Genomic DNA, 19,334 nt, shown 5'->3' on the forward strand with positions numbered 1-19,334 from the left:
ACTGAAGATCAAGAATTTCACGTAGGATTAAGTTGCGCCTGGCCCAAGGCATGGTATTTTCCGCCACATCTTATGCATGTGAAATTTGAACATTGAATGAGAACGACTGAAGGAGAACTGGTGCATTTGAATTAAGGTACTGACAAAAAAATACTGAAAGTACCATGGGTGGAGAGAAGAACAAACAAATCTGTCTGAGAAGAAGTGCAGCTAAATGTTCCTTGGCAGATAGGATGGCGAGACTTCATCTCCTGTACTTTGCAGATATTATCAGGACAGACCAGTCCCTGGAGGACATCATACACATTACAGTGGAGGGGTTGCAAAAAGAGGAAGACACCCGATCAAATGGATCGAGACAATTCCTACAACAATGGGCTCAAACATAACAAAATTTTTGAGTATGGGGCAGGACCAGGCAATGTTTCATTCTGTTGTGTAGGCATTATTATGAGACAGAACTGACATGAAGGCATCTAGCAACAAAGTGTACTAAAGCTTCTGGCACCTTCATTTGCTGATGGATTATAATTCAAAATGAGAAAAATCATTGCAACCATTCATTAATAATCAGAACATGAAACGTGCAAAATAAGAATCTAGGAAAATTGGAAATCATAAAAAACGGAATCTGACCTATAAAGATCAATATCCTAGGCATTGGTGAGTTGAAATAGTACCTTTGAATCTTAAAATGATAAGAATGACTACGCTGACAATGACAAATTCAAAAGAATGTCTCTTTCATCCTCAAAAAGAGCATTTCTAGATCTATCTTGAAGTGCAATGCTGCCTGTGACAGAATAATATCTATCTTCATACACAAGGAAGGCCAGTTAATAGAACCATTATTCAAATTTTCTTACAAACCACTAAAGCCAATGAAGAATTGTACCAACTTCTTTAGTCTGAAATTGATCACACATGTACTGAAAATGCATTAATAATTGTTGACAATTGGAATGCACACATGGAAACAAAAAGGAAGGAAGAGTAATTAGAAACTATGGCTTTGGGGATCGAAAAGAAGCTGAAGACTGCATGAAAGAATTCTGCTAGAGCAATAACTTCCTCATTGCAAACACCTTTATTCAACAACAGGAGCGGCATATATACATGTGGAACACAGGAATGGAATTGACTAAATCTGTGGGAAGACATGATAGAGAAGCTCAATATCATTGAGACAAAATAAGACCAGGGGTTAACTATGTAACAGACTATCAATTACTAATATGCAAGTTCAAGTCAAACCTGAAGAAAATTAAAGTAAGAACGCAAAAGAGCCCAAATACAGCCTATATTATATCTGTGGTCGGCTGGGGTTTCTAGAGAAACAAACCAGTGATATTGATACATGTAGAAGAAGGAAATTCATATCAATAAAGAATTTTACATTAAGAAGTCCACACAACAAGAAACCCCAGTCCAACTCCAGCCCATAAATCAGATGCAAACTAGAGGCCCTTCCAGACTCAAGAAGCTGTTGGAGGAATAGCCCAAGAAACAGGAAAACCACAGGTTGGTGGAGGCAGAGTTGGGAGAATCCAAAGTGAACAGGCAGTTGGCAGGCCACAGACAGCTCTTAGGGTCAGCAGGTCTCATGGTGATTGCCATCCCTAGAAGCCAGACGTAGGGTCCAGGGTCTTTTCATCAGGAAGAAAAAGAGTGAGCCCATTCTCCACAGTCTACTTATAGCTATGAAATAGGTCACACCCCCAAGGAGACTGTGACCTGCACCTTCTGAAGATCCTGGTCAAGCTATATTGACACCAAACCTTACTATCACAATATCTCACCTGAATTTAGAGCCTATCTCAAGAATGGTTTGGACATATTGAACATTAATGATCAGCTACCAGAAGACTTGTGAAATAGCATCAAGGTCATCAATCTTTTTTTTTGTCATGTCATCTGTGGCTATTTATTTATTTATCATAAATCATTTTATTGGGGGCTCCTCAAAAAGATCATTATAATACAGTAAAGAAAGAAAATACTACAGTGGATATCAGAGGAGACTGTGAAACTTGCTCTTGAACCTAAAGCAGCTAAAGCAAATGGAAGAAATGATGAAATAAAAGAGTTGAACAGAAAAATTTGAAAGGCCAGCTTGAGAAGATAAAGTAAAGAATTATATTGTAACGTGTAAAGACCTGGAATTAGGAAAGCAAAAGGAATGAGTACAGTCAGCATATCATAAATTGAAAGAACAGAAGAAAAAAATCCAATTCTTTGATTAAAATGTTCAAGGATTATTTATCAAACTATTGAATGATGCAGGGAGAATCCAAAGAATATGGAAGGAGTATACAGAGTCTCTGTACCCAAGAATTAATTGAGGTTCTACTAGTTCAAAAGGCCAAGAGGAAGTTGAAGCTGCAATGTAAGCATTAGTGCAAAGCAAGAAAGGGATAGGAATGGAAATATTTCAACACGCTCATGCAGTGATAGTCCATGTCAAGAAATTTGGAAGATAGCTATCTGGCCAACCAACTGGAAGTGATTAATATTTGTGTCCATTCTAAAGAAATATGCCGCAACAAAATCTGCAAATTAATTTAAAATAACATTAATATGACATGCAAGTACAATTTTATTGACGATAACTTTAAAAGTAGTTATAGCAATATGTCAACAGGAAGCTGCCAGAAATCCAGGCTGTATTAAAAGAGGGCATGAGGCAAGGTATATCAATGGTGATTTCAGATGGACCTTGGCTGAAAGCAGAGGATACAAGGAAAATGCTTACTTATGTACTATTGACTATGCAGAGGATTTTACTGTGTATCATAACAAACTTTGGGTAGCATATGAATACATATGAGAACAATGGGAATTCCCATACATTTAATTGTGCTCCTGTGGTACCTGTACATAAACCAACAGGAAGTGGTTCGAATAGAACAAGGGGATAGTGCGTGGTTTAAAATCAGGAGAGTGTGTGTTGTGGTTATATCCTTTCACCATATGTGTTAGACAGGATTCTCTAGAGAAACAAAAACAGGACATTTATGATTTGATAGATAGATAGAACACGAAGGAATATAACAGCTAATTAGTCCACATAGCAGTACAGAGGACTCAGTTTAACTCACTTCCATGCAACAGTAAATATGGCAGTACAGCCAGGCAGCAAACTGCAGAACTAGGTAAGGCAGCCACACACTGGTCTGGTCACCAGAGAGCAACTGAGAGATAGGTGTGGCTTGCTGAGCCATTTATCTCTTTGCCCACTAATCAAACTGCAAACTTATTAATCCCACATGTGCTTATTGGCCAGGTTGGCACTATAAACCTACCTATCTATCACAATATACTTATTCAAATAATCTGAGAAGCTGCTCTGTATGAAGAAGTTGAGACATCTGGATTGGAGGAAGAATCATTAACAACCTGTGTTATGCAGATGACCCAATCTTGCTGGCTGAAAGTCAATAGGCCTTGAAGTACTTACTGATAAAGCTCATATAGTACACCTTCAGTATATATTAGTCTTCAACACTAAGAATACAAATGTCTTCTCAACTTGACAAATATAAACCCACAACATCATTACAAATAGAGAAATGTAGCTAAACTCTATTTTACTTGGACCCACAATCAATACTCACAGAAGCAGCAGTCAATAAATCAACGTATTTCATTGGAAAAATCTGTTGTAAAAGACCTCTTTAAAATGTGAAAGAGCAAATGCTTTACTCTGGGGATTAGCAAGTTATGCCTGCTTTTAGCCTTGATATTTTTAATCACCTTAGATGCATGTGAAAGGAGTCTTAATTTCAGTGTCTGGTATGGGTTGAATGACTAAGAGCAAGTTTGGTGGTTCAACCCACTTGCTGCTCCACAGAAGAAAGAGGAAGCTATTTGACCCTGTAAAGATTTACAGCCTTGGAAACCCTATATGGTCACTATGAATAAGAATAGACTTGATGGTAATGTGTGATATATACATGTGAAAGATGGACCATAAATAAGGAAGACTGAAGAAAATATGATGCCTTTAAAATATGATGCTGCAAATAATATTGAATATACCATGAATGCCCAGCAGAACAAAGAGGTCTGTCCCGGAAGAAGTACAGCCAGAATGTATTTTAGAAGTGAGGATAGTAAAACTCCATTTCATATACTTTGAACATGGTATCAGGAGAAATTAGTCCCTAGAAAAGGAAAAAATACTTGGTAGAGCATCATCAAAAAACAGGTAAACCCTGAATGAGATGGATCAACACAGTGGCTGTAACAATAGGCTAAAATATGACCATTGTGAGGATGTCACAGGACTAGAAAGGCTTTTATTCTATTGTGCATAGGGTCACTATAAGAGGCAGTGCGTGAGATTTTGTTGATTAACAACACTGGGATATGAGCAATGTCCCCATGGCAAATGCTAAACTGTCACCATACTGGACACAGTTGATCTTTGTGGCTTTAGAGGGTAATTATTTAGAGGGTTATGATAACACTGAATTTTTTTCTGTGTATTCAAACTATTCCATCCTAAGATTCCACAGATCTATCCAAACCAAGCTCACTGCCATTGAATCAATGCTAACTCATATCGACCCTACAGGACATGGGTAAAATTGTACCTGTGAGGTTCTGAGAATGTACCTCTTTACAGAGTAGAGTCCCATCTTTCTCCTGAAGAGCAGCCGGTGATTTCAAAATACCGACCATGCAATTAGCAGCCCAATGTGTAACCAAGAACTATTCAGGGAAGCTAGAGGGAGAGCATGAAAAGAAATGAGTAGTTGAGGTGGCTGGATGCACATCCATCCCTTTGTTCTACTCTCTATGACTTTTTCTGAGTTCATTCAAAATGTAAATTAAGACACAAAATAGAATTCTACCCAACCCTGCTATATGCCTAAACAGTATCCATTTTTCTCATTCTTACTATTAATAGAAGCTCAATTTTGTTTAGGGTGATAATGTACCTACTTTACTCGCTCACTGCTAGCCTCCCTTGCAGCTATGCATGAGCATTTGACCCAGTTTGGGCTAAATATGTGTAGGTGAAAGATACTGAGTAGGACTCCAAAGAAAGTTTTTGTTGTTGTTTAAGGCAAAACACTTGTCTGGCATAACCCATTTCATTTTTGTCCTTGGCTCTTCTGCTGTCATGCTCCCTAGTCAGAATATTGAAAGATGGGAGAGTCACATAGGTTACATGAGTTTGGCAGACCAAAAAGCATGCATTTTCCTATATCCAAGATGAGTCCCTGAGCAAATACGCCAGACCTAGGCTACCTATTTCAAGACTTACTATTGTATAAGACAAAACCCCTGTGTGGTGCAAAGGGTTAACACAATTCACTGCTAAGCCAAAGATGCCTTGGAAGAAAAACCTGGCAATCTACATTTAAAAATTCAGCCCTTGAAAACCTCATGGAGCACAGTTCTACCTGAATCATATGGGGTAACTGTAAATCAGAATCAATTCAGTGGCAACTGGTTTGGTATTTTTGGTGTTAATATAAGAAAAATGAAGCTTTTGTGATTAGACCACTAGTGTCGGTTTGTTTTTTCCCATGTAGCCAGATGCAATTTGGACTGATAGAGAAATAATTAAAAGAATGTAGAGTTAAGTAAGCGTAATGATTATGGAACTAATCATTTAGCAATGGGCTGCTCAGTAGTTCAAATGTACCAGTCACTCAGGGGGAGAAAAGTGAAGCTCTCTGCTTCTGTAAAGATTTACAGTCTTGGAAGCCCTATATGGGGTTGCTATAAGTTGTAATCACCTTGATAGCATTGTATTTGAGTTTGGTGACTAGTATGTAAGCTTTGAGGGGGTAGTAATAGATACTTTGAATACTATTCTTAGCACTATAGGTATTATGTCCTTTGCAAATGGGTAAACGAACAAAAGCGATATTCATTTTGTGTTTTCTGTAGTTTGCCTTATTCTTCCAAGAAGATTCCTCAAGTGTTAAGACCCAGTCTTCTCTGGCATACTTGAATAAAAGAATAACTGATAGACACAGACTTGAAACCTGGCCTGTGTGATCTTGGGTGTGTCACTGTTTTTCAATCCATTTCTCATCTGTGAACTGGGGATTACACACGTAGCCCACATGGTTGTTTTGGAGATTCAGAGTAATGTGTGTGTCTTGGATTGAGTGTCCTTGCATGCCGAGATTATTCCTCAGGCCTGGGTGCAGGGAGTCTATTTGAGATCTGATGGCAGGGAGTGGGAATAGGAAAGCGGACGCAAGACTGAGTTAGGGGGAGAAGCAATCACAATGGGAACGGGGTGTTGAGGCTTTTAATGTAGGATACAGGGGCTTGATTCCCCCAGGACTTCTGAGGAACATGGGTTCTGTCCTAGAATTGCCTACCAGAAACAGGAGGCTGGGCTCTTCTTCGCCTGTAGTGGTGTTGAGCATTCCTCCTAGTACGGTGACCTCTCCTACCTTCCTGGGTTTGGCTTTCCATGCCTTTGAAAAGGCTTCGAGGCAGAAGGACATGGAGAGCTGCGTGCTGCACAGTTGTGATAAGACACCATTTCAGCAGGACCCTGCACTTACATAGAGCCGTTCGCCACTGCTATGATGGATATCAGGAGGAGCCCTGGAAGTGCAGTGGTTACAAGTTGGTTTGCTAACTTCAAGGTCAGCAGTTCAAAACTACTAGCTCCAAGGAAGAAAGATGGGGTTTTCTACTCCAATAAAGAGTTGTAGTGTTTGAAACTCGCAGGGGGCAATTGTACACTGCCCCACAGGATCGCTATGAGTCGGTATTGACTGGAAGGCAGTGAGATGGTGTCAGAGATGGGTCAAAGAATGTGGCATGGCAACCCTAAGAATCTGCTACAGAACCATAAAGTTCCTGGGATAGATGAGTTTATTGTGCTTGGCCTTTTAAAACCATCAAACGGGCAACAGTTAGAAAGACAAACATACCAAGTGTCATTGGAGATCTGGGGAAAGCAGAGAAACACTGCTAATGATGCAGGTTTGCTGCACAGCATTCTGGCAGAGCTTAGTGAAAGCCCATTGAATGTACCCTAGGACCTAGTGAGCCTCTCCTGGGCGTACAACCAAAGAAGCGCAGTCACTGAGTTGACTTTCATTCCTCGTGACCCTATCAAACAAAGCTGAATGGTCCCATGATGTTTTCAAGGCTTCTATTGGGAATAAGACAGCCGTGCCTTTATCCCACAGTGTGTGGAAGACGGCTTCAAACTACTGACCTTTGGGTTAGCAGCCAAGCACTTAATATCTCCCCCATCAAAGCTCTCTCCTGGATGTAGAAAAACAAACAAAACCCCAGTTGATTCTTCCTCATTAGCAACCCTACAAGGCACAGTAGAATTAATGCTTTAGGTTTACAAAACTAAATTCTTACGACAGCAGACAGCCTCTCTTTGCTCCATGGAATAGCTGGTGGGTTGGAACTGCTCACCTTGGGGTTAGCAGCCCAACGCATAATTCCTGGGTATATAGGCCAAGCTTTTTATCCAATTCACAGGGCCCTTGGGGCATTTTTACAAGAATGGTCACCACACTGATACCTGCAGTAGAGAAGAGTTGGAGCCAAATTGGATGCCAATCAACAGACAACTGAAGAAGGAAACAAAAGAAAGATGATGATTGCTCATGACCAAGTGGCACGCAGCAGCACATGCAATTGATATGCAGCATGGCAATAACTCTTAATGACATTGCAAGGAGTTGAAAAGGTCAGAAACTGAATGAGATTTATATTGCAGTACCATTCATGGAAGCTGAAAGCCCATTCACCAAGCAGCATGGTCTAGTGCACATGGCTGTATGCCTATAAGGACACACACACACCAAGCACCCAGCAGGGGATATTAGTCTGAAGAGGGGAATGGAAGTGATGTGAATGTGGAAAAGGAGGGACAAAACACAAGCAGGGCCTGACATTGATCAGGGTTCACGGTGTGCTATAAAGTAGGCATGATTAATCACTTCCCTTTACCAGAAGGCTGAGCTAGATTTTTAAAGCAAATCAAGTGCCTGGAACACAATGGTTGTTAGCTGCTGTTGAGCCAGCGTCCATTCCAACTCACTGTGACAACCAGCTCCCAGTGACTCCATGAGCAATATTCTCCCTGGTCCTGCACCATCTCTTTGGTTGTGCATCACATTGTGATTCACAGGGGTTTTCATTAACTGGTTTTCAGAAGTAGAATGCCAGGCTCTTCTTCATCGCTCATCTTAGTCTGGACACATCACAGAAACAGGTTCAGTCTCATGGCCGCACCCAACCAAGCTTCCCAATTTCAGTATCATAGAAACACAGAAATCAGTTCAGTACCACAGCAATAACCAAGCATCCCCCTGACAAATGAGTGTTGGATGCACCTGAGTTGCATTGTCTTGGACTCAAACCCAGATCTCCCACATGGAAAAGGAGAATTCTACAACTGAACCACCAATTTACCCTCAGAATATAATAAGTATCCAGTAAATGTTTATTAAGAATGTGGCTGCCAGGAAAATCCAGCAATTTCCTGCCAAGGCTTAACACTAATATCTTCCCCCACACACTAGAAGGCTGCAGAGGAATGACTTTCTCCATGCCAGCCCTGGTAGACAAGGGACCCTAACACTGAGCCACTGAGCCCCAGCAGGCTGGGGAGCAATGTCAAATTGGATGAGGGACAATCCTGGTTGAGTTAGTTTCCCTAAGCTTGCAGGGCAGTTTAGCATGTCCACAGCTGTGTTCTGAATAGCCATGCGATTACCACCGAGAGAAATTCTACATGCTTTCACACCCCATGCTAGTCGTTGCAGCCATCGTTGAGTACAGTTCATGCTCATCACTATCTAGAACTCACGGTGACGCAGTGGGTGAGCCATTGGGCAGGTAACCTCAAGGTTGGCAGTTCAAAGACACCAGTTGTTCTCTGAGAGGAAGGTGAGATGATCTGCTCCTGTCAAGATTTAGCCTGAGGAATTTTATATAGGGTCACAGTGAGTCAGGATCAACTCAATGGTGTGGGTTTGGTTTAGTAGACCCGCCATCAGATCATATTTAATGTATTTATTAACATGTATATTTGCCACAAATCCAATGTCTTTTATTTTTCTCACTGCATTTCAATACAATTTGTGCCTTTGTGATTCTGTATTTCATTGGAGGTATTTGGAAATATTATTCTGGGGAGTGGGCAGGTGTTCCATAGCCTTTCCTAAATGCCAAAAGGATCCATGGGGTTGCAATGGTTAAGACCCTCTAATAGAGTTTATCAAAGAGCCCTGGAGGCACAATGGTTAAGTGCTCAGCTGCTATCTAAAAGGTTGAAGGTTTGAACCCACCAGTGGCTCTGTTCTTGGAAGAAAAACCAGGCAACTCATTCTTGTAAAGATTACAGCATAGAGAAGCCTAGAGCAGTGGTTCTCAAACTTCCTAATGCCACAACCCTTTCATACAGTTCCTCATGTTGTGGTGACCTCCACAACCATAAAAATATTCTCATTGCTGCTTCATAACTGTAATTTTGTTACAGTCACCCTGTGCAAGGGTCCCACAGGTTGAGAACCATTGGTCTAGAGAGCTCTGCACTGATGCATTGAGTCACTATGAGTTGGACTGGACTAGAAGGTTCCTAACAAAAACACCAACAATCCTTTTTTACCATGACCTTGTTAACTCAAAAAGATTAATAAGCAAATTCACAAATGAGGACATCCAGTTGCCCCTCCAAACTGGAGAAGCATGAGTTAAATGGTGACCCTGACCCCACGGTGTCCTCCAGCTGGTGCCATGCTGCCTTTATTCCTTCTGCCTCTCAGGTTTGTGGAGAAGAAGGGGAAAGGGAGGGAAAGAAAAAGAAAGAAATGAAAAGATAATTTTCCCAGCTTCTTCACATCACTGAATTGAACTTTACTTTTAATAAAAGTATTATGAAATGGAAATGGTGCTTTCACTATTTTGCTTTCAGGTGATATTCAGAGACATGGTGCTGGTCATTATTTGAGCCGGGGAGGTTAGTGTGCAGATTTTCTGAATATGGTTGAGCCAGCATGCCCGCTTCCAGGCCTAGCATTTCCCTGGGCTATGAGAAGTTATAGACAGTCTACCCTCTTCTTCCTCTGACTTCGCTGCAAACCATGGACACACTGGTTCTGACTTGACCTGGCTCCAGTACAGAAAAAAATATGCTCCTTGAATAATTGTAGTGCTTGCATTGGAAGGCACCCAGAGACAAATCTTTCTTCTGGTGGCATAATGGGTTATGTGTTGGGCTATTAACTGCAAGGTCAGCAGTTAGAATTCACCAGTCGCTCCTTTGGAGAAAGATGAGGCTTTCTTCTCCCATAAAGAGTTATAGCCTTAGATGAGTATAAAAACTCAAAATGCATTGGCAGAGATTCCACAGAGAATAAGCCTCCATTAAATCCCCTGGGACCATTCACCAGGGATGGGATTAAACCCTGCTCACCGTCAGTACATAAGAAAGTGTATTGTTGCAGATATGATTAGGTTAAAAATTAACATCTTATCATTTGTCTTTACTCTTAACACGTTTTTCATTTGTTCTTTTTTTAATTTTCTGCTTTCCTTTTTATTGAAAAAAGTAACTAATGTCACTAAACAAGTAGAGAATTTGTTAAATGAAAATCTAATCAGTTATGTAAACTTTCACTGAAAACATAACACACTTTTAATTTTACAAAGAGTTACAGCCTTAGAAACCCAGGAAGCCGGAGTATTTTCTCTCGATAGGATTGTTCTCTCGATAGGATTGTTATGCACCCAATGGCAATGAGTGTTGTTGGATTTTGTTTCTTTATTGTTTTCTGTAGCTATGGAGGGGTATAGGGGTTATGTGTTGGGCTGCTAAACGCAATGTCTGAAATGGCAAATTTGAAATCCCCAGCCACTCCAAGGGAGAAAGATGAGGCTTTCTACTCCCCTAAAGAGTTCCAGTCTCAGAGCAGCCAGTCCACAAAAAGAACAACATGGCTGGCCCCACTATGAGACATGATGCCCCTCAGTGACCAAGGGTGATACAGGGGACAGCACTGGAGATACAGTGTGCGAATTGCACCTAAGCTGATTCCACCACACCGAGGCAAAGTGTGGTGGGGTGCAGTGGAACATCAAGGGAATGGAGTGGCAAGGTCCCCAGGGAATGCTGAAAGTGGACTTTGGGACCAGGTTGTGGTGCCTCAACAGACTGGATTGGAAAACACTCCTAAGGTCCAACAAATGATCCTTGAACTAACTACAAGCTCTTCTTTCTTGATGTGTTTTGTTTTGTTCTTTGTCAGTGTTTTTGTTGTTTTGTTGTCTGGTTCTATACTGTTGCTTTGTTTTCCTCTGTCTTGTTTTCATGCATGTTAGTGTCTCCACAGGTCTATCTAAATAAGAAAGGCTGGATGAACTATCTGCAGGAAAAACAACAGGACCGACAGTTCTGGGGGCACTTGGGACAGGTGGATGTGCAGGGGGGTAAGGAAGTGGTGTTAACAAACACAGGGACAAGGGAACAACATGGGACTCAAAATGGTAGTGAGGGCGAAGTGGCAGGCCTGGTAGGGAATGATCAAGGGTAAGGTTACGTAAAGAAGAGGTATAGCTGTAACCCAGGTGGGGACAGAGCATGGTAGTGGGAGAGGAGGAAAGTCAAGGGAGATGGAGGAAAGAGCTAGGAGTCAAAGTGCATTTATAGAGGTCTAGACAAAGACATGTGCATGCAAATATATATATATGGAGAAATAGATCTATGTGTCTATATTTATAGGTTTAGTATTAAGGTGGTGGCAGGACCTTGGACCTTTACTCAAGCACTCCCACAATGCATGAATACTTTCTTTTATTAAATTGACACTCTACAATGCTCATCCTTCCGACACAACTGCTGAAGCCAAAGCTGGTGAACAAGTGGATGTGGTGAAGAAAGCTGGTGGTGCCTGGTTATCAAAAGAGATACTGTCTGGGATCTTAAAGACTTGAAGATAAACAAGCGGCCATCTAGCTCAGAAGCAACAAAGCCCACATGGAAGAGCACACCAGCCTGTGTGATCACGAGGTCCCAAAGGGATCAGTTATCAGGCATCAAAGAACAAAAAATCACAGCATTGGCTGCACACCTCCATGATATGATTCCCAAAGACAAACGGGTGCATAAACAAATGTGTCGAAGAAAGCTGATGGTGCCCGGCTATCAAAAGAGATAGTGTCTGGGGTCTTAAAGGCTTGAAGGTGAACAAGCAGCCATCTAGCTCAGAAGCAAAAAAGCCCACATGGAAGAAGCACAGCAGCCTGTGCGATCACAAGGTGCCAAAGGGACCAATATAAGGCATTATGCAAAAAATATATATATACCATATATATGGTATATATATATATATACATAATAGTGAATGAAGGGGGAAGTGCAGAGTGGCGACCCAAAGCCCATTTGCTGGCCACTGGAGATCCCCTCACAGAGGGGTTTAGGAGAGGAGATGGGTCAGTCAGGGGGGTGAGATGTAGTACCGATGAAAAACACAGCTTTCCCCCAGATCCTGGATGCTTCCTCCCACCAACTACCATGATCCGTATTCTACCTTGAAGGACTGGATTGGGCAGAGGTTGTACACTGGTACATATAGGAGCTGGAGGCACAGGGAATCCACGGTGGATGATACCTTCAGGACCAGGAGTGTGAGGGGCGATACTGAGAGAGTGTAGGGTGAGTGGGTTGGAAACGGGGAACAGATTACAAGGATCCACATATAACCTCCTCCCTGGGAGACAGACGGCAGAGAAGGGGGGAGGGAGACTCCGGATAGGGCAAGATATGACAAAATAACAATCTGTGGATTATCAAGGGCTCATGAGGGAGTGGGGAGCGGAGGGAGGGTAAAAAAAAAGAGGACCTAATGCAAAGGGTTTAAGTGGAGAGCAAATGCTTTGAGAGTGATTAGGGCAAAGAATGTACAGATATGCTTTATACAATTGATGTATGTATATGTATGGATTGTAATAAGAGTTGTATGAGCCCCTAATAAAATGTTTAAAAAAAAGAGTTCCAGTCTCAGAAACTCACAGGTGCAGTTCTACCTATCCTATAGAGTCGCCATGAGTCGGCATCAACTGGATGGCAGGAAGGACACATAACGATTCAGACCTGGGCTTAGTTTGGGTTCTCACTGAAGCAGACCCTGGCCAAAGACTTAAAGGCAATGAGCTTATTTAGGAAACTCTGAGCATGCAGGTAATGATGTGGGGTTGTGAGCCAGTGGAGGGAAGGCCACTGATAACAAATAGATTTTGAATCCAATTACAAACCTGGGAACCTGCTGCTTAATCACTTAGGAAGTCTCCAGGGGTAGGTGTAGCACACGCCTCTCAGAGTTTTGCCATCCAAGGAGTGAGGGGCCTGGTCAGGGCTGTTCCCAGGGGCATATGTTCCTCAGCACATTCAGCCAGCACCAGCAAAGGGACCTTCAGAGCTGGCCCTTGGTGACTGAGGTGAGTACACGGAATCAGGCATTTGGGAGTGAAGAGAAGGAGCACCGGGAGTGTCTGCTACAGATTGGAGACTGGAAGGTCAACTCGGTGTTCCTCAAGGGGACAGGCGCTCCCTTCTCTGGATCTCACTTTTAACATCGATACACAAAGGTCGATTCTGTGAGGGTCACAGTCTGGGGACCCCCATGGCCAAATGAGGACCTGTGTGGACTCTGGTTGGCCTGCTTTTTCACTGCCCTCTAGAAGATTCCAATTCACAGTGACTGTGTAAGACCGAGCAGAACTGCCCCTGTGGGTTTTCGAGGCTGAAATTCTATATGGACTAGAAAGTCTCATCTCTGCACAGCCCCCCATACTATCCCCCACCCCCCGCTCCCCCAGTGTGACTGGTGGTTTCAAATTACTGACCTTCTAGTTAGCTGCCCAACACATAACCCACTGTGCCACCAAGGCTCTTTGGCCTACCTGGCTTCTATCCAATGTTATTGAATCGCCTTTGAAAAAATCAGGAGGTTTTTGAGAAAAGAGGAATTTTGACTTTCTCTAGAAAAATCGATCTGGCATCACTGGAACCTAAACTAGAGGATCCACAATTCCACGTGGCTCTGGGAATCTCAACATTTCTTCCTCCTGCTCAAAGTAAAATGGTTTAAGGGGACCTTTCACAGCTGGTGGGCTGGTCTCCTTTCTAGAAAGTTGCCTCTGTAAAGAAAATGCATCTTTCTTCCCTTTTACCTAGTTGGGGGTGGTGAGGGTAGCAGGAGCCATTGGGTTAAGAAAAAACAGTCCAGGTAGCTTCAGTCTGCCCTGCCAGGGCTTTAGAGTCCAAGCCTTTTTTGCTCTAGCTGACTGGCCTGCTGTTTCCAGGGCAGACCCACCATCTGTTCCCAGATGCAGGGAGGGAGCTGACTTTCCTTCATCACACCTGCCCCAAACTCAGGCCCAGAACTACTGTCTGAACACAGAATAACTTTTGTCTGTGGCCAAATGTGGGACCCCAAATTTCTTCCCTCTTTCCTGATACTCCTTCAGTGACTTGATGACCTGGGCCAGGCTGAGATGAATTAGCTTGCTCCTCACAGCTGGCTGCTGGGTTCCAGTCAACTCCCAGAGGCCACTGGCTGTGCCCATCAGTAGAAATGGGAGTTGAGAACCCTCAGATCTTGGCTGAGCAGCTCTGTCAGTCTGTAGCTGTTGACTGTAGCTGCTTCTGACAGCCAGTCTAGCTGGTGCTTTAAGTCATTTCAGTCGCTCCACCTCAGCTGTGATTAATCTAGTCTCTGTAGCCTCAGAGGGAGGGGAAAACAAAACACCTCAATGACTTTGAATCAGAGTGGGTTATCCTTTTTTAAAAGGCAGAAAGTCTGAATTGGAGGATATTTTGGGGGGTCTCTTTTATGCATTTCACATTTATGAAATAAGAACTAACAGTATTTGTTCCAGTAAGTGGATCAGAACCACCTAAGGGCCCACTCCTCCCACCAGGCCACGCCTCACTAAGAATAGAGGTCCATCACTTGTCTGGCATTTTGTGGTACTGTGGTGACTTTTGTTTTGTGTGATACTAGGAGCTATGTGATTGGCATTTCATATACCAGCAGGGTCACCCAAAGAGCTTCCAGACAAAGAACAGACAATGAAGAAGGAATTGGCTGCCCGCATGGGAAGAATGAGCCATTGAAAACCCTATGGATAGCAGCAACACTGTCAGTTACTAGACCCCCCCATGAACAACAGAAGAACATTGTCAGAACGTGTGCCAGAAGATGAGCTCTTCAACTTGGAAAGTACTCAAAATACGGCTGAGGAAGAGGAAGAGCTGACTTTTCATAGGCAAGTCGACCATAATGATGCAAATCGAGTATAGCCATCAGGACCTTCATTTGCTGATGGGGCACAACTCAAAATGAGGAGAAACAGTTCATATCGTTATTAATAATTGAAACTTGGGATGTATGAAATATGAATCTAGGGACATTGGAAGTCATTAAAAATGAAATGGAATACATAAAGATTGATATTGTAAGCATTAGTTAGCTGAAATGGACTGATATTGACCATTTTGAAACAGAAAATCTTATGGTTTACTCTGCTGGAAATGACACAATCAAGAGAAACAACATTGCATTCATCATCAAAAGGACATTTTCAGATCTATTTTAATGTACAATGCTATCTTTGATAGGATGCTATGTAGCCCGCTTCAAGGAGAACCAATCAATACAACTATTGTTCAAATTTATGCACCAACCACCCAAAGCTGGTGATGCAGAAATTGAATAATTCTACCACCATATTCAGTCCCAAATTTGTCAACTTGCTATCAAAATGCTATTGGAATGCAAAAGTTGAAAACAAAGAGGAAAGATCAGTAGTTGAAAAATATGGTCTTGGTGATAGAAACCAAGCTGGAGATCGCATGACAGAGTTTGCAAGACCAATAAATTGCTGATAGCATATACTATATTTTCCAACTTCTGTTCTTTCCTCTTTGATTCCAACATTTGCACTCCAATCACCAATAATTAACAATTTATCTTGATTGTATGTTAGAATTTTGCATGATTAATGATTTCTTCAAACATGTGATCAACAACAAAAAAGGTGACCATAAATGTGGACTTCTCCAGATGGAATACACAGAATTTACATTGACTACACCTGTGGGAAGAGACAATAAAAGAAGCTCAATATCAGCAACTGAAACCAGTCCAGGGGCTGATTGTGGAACAGATCAGCAATTGTTCATATGTGAGCTCAAGTTGAAGTTCAAGAAAATGCAAACAAGTACACGAGAGTCAATATACAACCTTGTTAATAACCCACCAAATTTTGAGTACATCTCTGAATAAAGCACAGTGTCATTTAAAAAAAAAGGAAATAAAGAAAAGATACAAGTGCTTGTCAGAAGAGACTCTGAAACTTACTCTTAATCAGAGAGTAGCTAAGGCAAATGGAAGAAATGATGAAGTAAAGAGCTAAAAAGAAAATTTCAAAGGACAACTCGAGAATACAAAGTAAAATATTATCACAAAATGTGCAAAGGCCTAGAGTTAGAAAACCAAAACAGATCATATTCAGCATATCTTAAACTGAAAGAACTGAAGAAAAATGTCAAGTCTCGAAGTGCAATATTAAAAAATTCTATGGGCAAAATATTGAATGATGAAGGAAACATCTGAGGAAGATGGAAACCATATGGAGTCACTGTATCAAAAAGAATAGACCAACATTCAACCATTTCAGGAGGTAACATATGAGCAAGAACCAATGGTCAGGAAAGAAGAAATTCAAGATGCATGGAAAGCACTAGCCCAAAACAAGATGCCAGGAATTGCTGGAATATCTAGTGAAATGTTTCCACAAGCTGATAATGCACTGGCAGCACTCACTCATCTATGTCAGGAAATTTGGAATGCAGCTACTTGGCTAACGGACTGGAAGAGATCCATATGTGTATACATACCAAAGAAGGGAGACCAACGGAATGGTCAAATTATGTAACACTATCATTGGCATCACATGTGAGTCAAATTGTACTGAAGCTAATACAACAACAGTTGCATTAATTCATTGACAGAAAGTTACCATATTCAGCATTCAAGAGCCATCGTGGCACAGTGGTTACAGGTTGGATTTCAAACCCCAAGGTCAGCAGTTCAAAACCACCAGTCACTCCGTGGGAGAAAGGCAAGGTTTTCTACTCCCGTAATGAGTTACAGTCTCAGAAACTCACAGGGGCAGTTAGTTCTACCCTATACTATAGGGTCAGGATGAGTTGTCATCAACTACAAGGCAGTGTGTTTGGTTTCCCAGAGATTTAAGCCAGATTCAGAAGAGGATGTGGAACAAAGCATATCAGATATCAGATGGATCTTGCCTGAAAGCAGTGAATACCCAAAAGATGTTTACTTATGTTTTATTAACACCCAAGGTATCTGACTGTGTGGATCATAACAAAACATGGATAGTTTTGAGAAGGGAATTCCAGAACACTTTGTCTTGCTCATGTGAAACTTGTACATGGATTAAGAAGCAGCAGCACAAATAGAACAAGGGTAGATTGCATGGTTTAAGAATCAAGAAAGGTGTGCATCCAGGTTGCACCCACTTATTATACTTTTTCAATCTGTATGGTGAGCAAATAATCAGAGAAGCCAAATTATATGAAGAAGAACACAGAATCAGATTTGGAGGAAATATTATTAACAACCTGCTATATGCAGACAACACTGTTTGGCTTGCTGACAAGGATGGGGGACTTGAAGCACTTGCTGGTGAAGATCAAGGATTGCAGCCTTCAATGTGGGATACAACTCAACACAAAGAAAACCAAAATCCTCACAACTGAACCAATAGGTAACATGATGATAAATCGAGAAAAATTTGAAGTTGTCAAGAATTTTGTCTTCTCTGGATCCACAAGCAATGCTCCTGGAAGCAGCAGTCAAGAGATGAAAAGATACATTGCACTGGGTAGATCTGCTGCATAAGACCTCTTTAGAATGTTGAAAAGTTAGGATGTAACTTTAAGCAGGAAGTGCACATGATCCAAACCATGGTATTTTCATTTGCCTCATCTGCATGTGAAAAGCTTGCCATTGAGTGAAGAAGACCCAGGTAAACTGTATGAATTTGAACCATGGTACTGGCAAAGAATATTGACAGTACCATGGACTGCCAAAAGAACAAACAAAATCTGTCTTGGAAGTACGGCCAGAATTCCCATTAGAAGTAAGGATGGTGAGATTTTGGACATGTTGTCAGTGGAGACCAGTCCCTGGAGAGGCATCATGCTTAGAAAAATGGAAGGGCTGTGAAAAAAGGTTGAAGGCCCTTGAAGAGCTGGATTGACACAGTGACTACAACAAGAGGACTGAGCATAGGAACACTTGGGTGGATGGAGGAGGAGCTGTTATTGTTAATATTCTGCTGTGAATAGGTTTTCCATGGACCAGAACCAACTGGATGGCAAACTAACAACAACAACAGGGAGAGACATTAAAAAAGCGTGATTCAAAGCAACCCTGGAGGACAGGGTAGAACTGGCACCCGTGAGTTTCCCGAGAGTGTAACTTTTCACAGGAGGGGAAAGCCTGTTTAACCTACTACTTAGAAGCCCAGCCCATCACCAGGGCTCCACAAGGATAGAGAGAAGCACTGTTAGGGCTGGATATGGCAGAGGCTGTATACTGGTACATATGAGGGCTGGAGGTACAGGGAATCCAGGGTGGACGATACCTTCAGGACCAAGGGTGTGAGGGGCGATGCTGGGAGAGAGGAGGGTGAGTGGGTTGGAAAGGGGGAACTGATTACAAGGATCCACATGGGACCTCTTCCCTGGGAGAGGGACAGCAGAGAACCGGGGAAGGGAGACTCCGGATAGGGCAAGATATGACAAAATAACGATGTATAAATTACCAAGGGCACATGAGGGAGTGGGGAATGGGAGGGAGGGGAAAAGAAAAAAGAGGACCTGATGCAAAGGGCTTAAGTGGAGAGCAAATGCTTTGAGAATGATTGGGGTAGGGAATGTATGGATGTGCTTTATACAATTGATGTATGTATATGTAAGAACTGTGATAAGAGTTGTATGAGCCCCTAATAAATTGTTTAAAAAAATGATCCTCAATTCTATCTGAATCCTTGCCAGAGCTGCAAGTTGCCTTAATAAACACGAGCAAAAAAAGTACCTCTGGCAGCAGACCGCTCAGGTTCAAATCCAGGCTCTCTAACGTATTGACTATGTGACCTTGTGCAAACCTGGACCTCTCTGTGCTTCCAAAGACTCACTTTCTAAAGGGAAGTCATAAGCCAACTTTTCTTATTCCTCACTGGGTTGGTTTGAAGATGAAATGAGACATCAGTCTAAAAATGCTAACTTATTAACT

The sequence above is a fragment of the Tenrec ecaudatus genome, chromosome 16, assembly GCF_050624435.1.
Source record: "Tenrec ecaudatus isolate mTenEca1 chromosome 16, mTenEca1.hap1, whole genome shotgun sequence".
NCBI classification, from domain to species: Eukaryota; Metazoa; Chordata; class Mammalia; order Afrosoricida; family Tenrecidae; genus Tenrec; species Tenrec ecaudatus.